At 46.3% G+C, this 5,285-nt stretch overlaps 1 long non-coding RNA gene across 3 annotated transcripts; it reads right to left on the reverse strand.

The window, feature by feature from the left end:
• Positions 1–477: 477 nt before the first annotated feature.
• LOC115288954 lies at positions 478–3,227 on the reverse strand. 3 transcript variants are annotated; one of them, XR_003907288.1, is made up of 3 exons: positions 3,010–3,227; positions 2,668–2,861; positions 478–585 (listed from the first exon to the last, which is right to left on the reverse strand). It is a non-coding gene; the product is annotated as an uncharacterized LOC115288954 (long non-coding RNA). The 3 variants fall into 3 exon arrangements; XR_003907289.1 differs by lacking the exon at positions 478–585 and adding an exon at positions 1,614–1,629; XR_003907287.1 differs by lacking the exon at positions 478–585 and adding an exon at positions 1,654–2,107.
• Between the last annotated feature and the right edge of the window lie 2,058 nt (positions 3,228–5,285).

Below are 5,285 nucleotides of genomic sequence, written 5' to 3' on the forward strand. Positions count from 1 at the left end.
GCGAAAATAACTCCCCTCCCATTTAACTCAATATGAGCAGTGGCTAAAAAATACCTTTCATAAAATTCTTTTCTGTTGTGTAGAGGATGCAGATCAGTGGATGATTAGGAAACGTGCTTATGTGAAAGGAAGGGAAATTTTCCATTTAATTTATTAATATTCTAAGAAGAGTTTCACACACCTGGCTTTTGAGAGACAGGAGCAGTGAGAAATTCCCCATGGTTGACACACAGAGGCTCGGCCAGACTCAGCCCAGAGCAGCACATTTCCTCCCTGACAGCCTCCTCACTCCTCTTGCCACATAGCTGAGTCAGAAATTCCCACCCGGCGTTGTTTCTTGCCTTTCTCACTAGAAAACCCATAAACTTTAAATTTTACTTATGCTAATGGTTTTAAAACAAACCTTGCTGTCTTATTTGCATAATATCAAACTATTGTTGGAAATCTCACACTTACCTTGGTTAGCTGCAAGCTTGGAGCCACACGGGACGGAGGTGAGTGACAGTCTCCTGTGACTCCATCTCCTCGACTCTGCACAATCCAAGCCCATCTGCCGGACACTGTCGTCATCACTGCCCGGGATGCCTGAGAGGCGGGGAGAAGGGTCTCCGCCAGACAAGCTTGTATATTACATCTTCCAGGATTAGAGGTATGTCTCCCTCAGGTTAGCGACGAGTCAAAGACTTACACAGCTTACCATGTACCAGGCACTGTTCTAAGCATTTTACACATGTCAATTTATTCCTTATGACCACCCTATGAAGTAACTAGTATTCTTATCCCATTTTACAGATAAGGAAAATGAGGCACAGGAAGGCAAATAACCTGCCTAGGATCACACAAACAGGTGGCAGAGATAGAATTTAGACTAAGTAATTCATATCTAGACCCTTAGCTATGCTGCCTCCCAAATGAATGAAAGAGTAGATGGCTGGCTGGCTGGCTGACTAGCTAGATGGATGAATGGATGGAGGATGGATGGATGGGTGGTTGGATGGATGGATGGATGGATGGATATGCAAATGAGTGAGTGAACAAATGAATAAGCTTGTCTCCCAAAACAGACTCTCCATCAGCCTGGCAGCTCTGTGGTTCTGAGGGCCTATCTGTGGCCTCTGCATGTTAGCCTTTGGCCTTGTTCCTAGCCCAGGACTTGCTTTTTCATGATGCCATGGCTGCCAAAGTATATCAGGAGTCCAGGATTAGGAGGCAGAAAATCTGGGTTTTTATTCTGGCTGCACCAAAAACTTGTGTGTTTTCACGTAACTCGATGACCTGTTTTCAATTAGAGTAATTATTAGAGTAATCTCAATTAGAGTAATCTCCAATATTCCACAACTCCATGTGTTGAATTGTCCAAGTGAAAGTCTGTCGGTAAGACCAGATATATAGGAGGTGGACATGAATCAGGTATCACAGACATGGAGGGTGAGGCACCGCAGAGCCCTGCAGAGGCTGAGTCTTGTCCAAGTTCATGGACCAAGAGACCACAGTAGTGTTTTATGGCTGCAGTTCAGGGCGAGGTGGCAGATGAGGCCAGAAAAGGGGAGCGGAGACTCATCCTCAAGGACTTGGAGCGCACGTGTGTTGTTGCCACTTCGTAGGCAGTGCGGAGACACTCAAGTTTTACTTTACCATTGTGGTAAAAAAAAATACATAAAACTTTCGTTTTTAACCATTTTTATGTGTACCGTTCAATGGCATTAAGTACGTTCATATGGTGCAACGATCACCACCCTCCATCTCCAGGACGTTCCTATTTTCCCAAACCAAGACTCTGAGCCCGTGAAACACTAATTCTCCATTTGCTCTCCCTCCCTTGCCTCTGGCAGTTACCATATGACTCTCTGTCTCTAGGGACTTGACTCTTCTGGGTGCCTCATAGTCGAATCATGCAGTATTTGTCCTTTTGTGACTGGATTATTTTATTTACATAATGTCCTCAAGACTCATTCATGTTATAGCACGTATTGGAATTTCCTTCCTTTTGCAGGCTTAATAATATTTCTTTCACATGTATATACCACATTTTGTTTATGACAATTGGATTGTTTTCACCTTCTAGCTGTTGTGAATAATGCTTCAATAAAGATGGATGTACAAATATCTGTTGGAACCGAAGGATTTAAAAATTTTTTTAACTTTTTTTTGAGAGACAGAGAAAGAGCATGAACAGGGGGAGGAGCAGAGAGAGAGGGAGACACAGAATCTGAAGCAGACTCCAGGCTCTGAGCTGTCAGCATAAAGATGCAGGGCTCAAACTCATGAACTGTGAGATCATGACCTGAACTGAAGTCGGATACTTAACTAGCTGAGCCACCCAGGTGCCCTTGAACTGAAGGATTTTGAGTAGGATACTGATTGTACCAGATTTTTCCTTTCGAAAGTTCTACCTGGCAGTGCCGAAGGATATGATGATGATGATGGCAGCAATAAACATTTAGTGAGTGCCTACTGTAGGCCAGGTGCTGTCTCAAGTACCAGACGTGCACTGACTCAGGTGATCGCCAGCCCTTCTCACACCTACTCCCTTGAGGTAGATGCTGTTGTTGTCTCCATCTTACATATGAGCAAATGGAGAGAAGTAGAAGAAACTGCCCAAGAGTGCACAGATAGCAGAAGATAGAGTCCATAGGTGAATCCAGAAAACCCACCTGTTGAACCTACCTGCTCTCATGATGGACTGGGAACATGGGCTACAGAAGGGAGGTCATTTGTGGGGCCATTGGAATAATCCAGACAGGAGCTGACCAGAGTTGTGAAGTGAACTCAGGACATCAGTGAAGGATGGACATGAGCAGAGAGATTGGAGAGCTTTAGGAGGGGGGATGGACAAGCTCCTAGTACATGAGTGGCCCCGGCTGCAAGGAAGGGAAAAGAGTATGAAATGACAGGCAGCTTTTGACCTCGATCACATAGGTGGAGAGTGGTGTCATTCACTGTGAGAATGTGAATAAACTGGCAAGTAAGGTGGGTGGGGGTGGGGGGAATGATCGTTCTATTTAGTACCTGCTGAATCTGCTGATACAGGCAAGACCTTCAGATAGGTGTCCACCAGGCCCCTGTAAGATAAGAGTCAAACTCAGTAGAAAAACCTTGTTGGAGGCACAGATTGGGAAGCCATTAGCATAGGGGAGGACTATGGTCTTGGAAGCAAATGAGCTTGTTCATGGATCATGTGTATAGAGTGAAAAGAAGGCAGAGACCGAATCCAGGATTGGGAATCACAACACCAGGGTAGAGGACACACTAGGGCTTGTAAATTCTAGAACCAAAGTGACATCATAGAGGCAGGATGTGATGCCCCATTGCATTGTCCTATGTGCCATTTACCTCATTTGGGGGAACACGCATGGCTAAGGGCTCGGTCAACAAAGGGAAGACAGCAGACATTTGCAAAGAAGCATAAGAGGGGTAGGAGGACATGGAAACCAAGGCAGGAGAAAGTTTCCAGAAAGGTGGTATTGAATGCCTCACAGAGAGCAAATGAGAAATACCTCAAAGACATCCATTGACTTTTGCAGTTAATATCACTGGCAACCCTATAAAGAGCCTTTCCATGGAAGAGGTGGGAGCAGGAGCCACATTGCCAGGAGTGAGGCACGAAGGGGAGGTTGGCACGTCTATGGGGTATGGGAGCACACCCGAGGAGGAGAGTGAACAGCCCGTGGGGCCGCTGGAGGAAGTGTGGGGAAGTGTGGGCACACTCATAGAAAGAAAAGGAACAGTTCTGAGGGTAACCAGAGGATAACCAGTGGGACCTGGCCTGGGCGGGTCAGGGTGTGGGGGCTGAGGTAAGGTGCACACGTGCAAGTATTGGCCTGTGGTAGGAGGGCCACCCCGAATAGAGAAAGGCAGTAGAGAATGGCTGCGTGTCCACCGGGCAGACTGTGGGAGAGCCAGAGGCTTCCAAAAATGAAAATGCTCTGTGCTGGCGGGGACGCAGTGGAGCTGCCACACGCGCATGGGCAAATGGCGGGTTCATGTTGGGAAGTCATTTGGCTCTAGGTATAAAAAGTCATAGTCCGTGCCCATTGACTTCAATAAAGTCTGTTTGGGGAATTTACCCTTGGGCTAAAGGAAAAGAGAAGCACGCATGCAAATACGCTGGTGGCATATTATTTACAATATTATTTTTTAAAAGCGCATGTGGCTAACGGTATGGAACCTAGTTAATTATGGAACATATGCTCAATGGATGGAATATTATGAGGTCATTAAAATCATAATTTTGACGCTTACAGCTGCACAGAAAAGTGATTATGACAGTAAGTGGAAAACCAGTTTTAAAATGGTATGTAGGGCTCTAAATGCAGCTACATGAAATAGGTTTTCACGTGAAAATACACTACAGTAGAATTCCTAAAACCGAGACTAGCTGTCGGCTGGGGATACGGGTAAGGTTACGGGTACTTTGTTTTCTTTTCTCAAGTAGTAGACTCCTTCTGAATCCTAATGCAACAGTGCTGGTTGGAAGGATGAAAATGTGGCCTTGTATCTTACAAGTTATTACCTTAATCCAAAGAGGACATAGGTGATTTTCTCCGCTCTGTACTCTGATGGTACTGAGGTCCAATAAGATGGGTTTTAGGATGCCTGGGTGGCTCAGTCTATTAAGCATTGGACCGTTGATGTTGGCTCAGGTCATGATCTCACAGTCAGAAGATCAAACCCTGCATGGGGCTCTGTGCTGGCAGCTCAGAACCTGCTTGGGATTCTCCCTCTCCTCCTCTTTCTGCCCCTCACACACTCGTACACACATGTGCCCTCTCCCTCTCTCAAAATAAATAAATACATTTTAAAAAGATGGATTTGGGGCACGTGGGTGGCTCAGTCGGTTAAGCGTCTGGCTTCGGCTCAGGTCATGATCTCACGGTTCGTGGGTTCGAGCCCCACGTCGGGTTCTGCGCGGACAGCGAGCTCAGAGACTGGAGCCTGCTTCGGATTCTGTGTCTCCCTCTCTCTCTGACAGTCCCTGCTTGTGCGTCTCTCTCTGTCTCTCAAAAATAAATAAAAACAAAAAAAAGGATGGATTTAATGTGGTGTAGTGATTCCATTAGAATACCCTTCTCAACCAAAGTCAAGGTGGATGGTTGATAGTAACTAATGGTAGGGGGGCTCCTTCCTACCAAGGCAGCCTCGGTCATCAGCAGCCTGCAGCATATTGGGGTGCTTTGCATAGAGAACACGCCAGCCCACCTTAAACGACATTCTCAGCGACATGCCGGGATGGGTCGTGGGTGGGAGGCAGGGAAGGGAAGAGAGGACTCTTCCTGCCGATCTCG

Source organism: Suricata suricatta, chromosome 4, assembly GCF_006229205.1.
Source record: "Suricata suricatta isolate VVHF042 chromosome 4, meerkat_22Aug2017_6uvM2_HiC, whole genome shotgun sequence".
Classification (NCBI taxonomy): Eukaryota; Metazoa; Chordata; class Mammalia; order Carnivora; family Herpestidae; genus Suricata; species Suricata suricatta.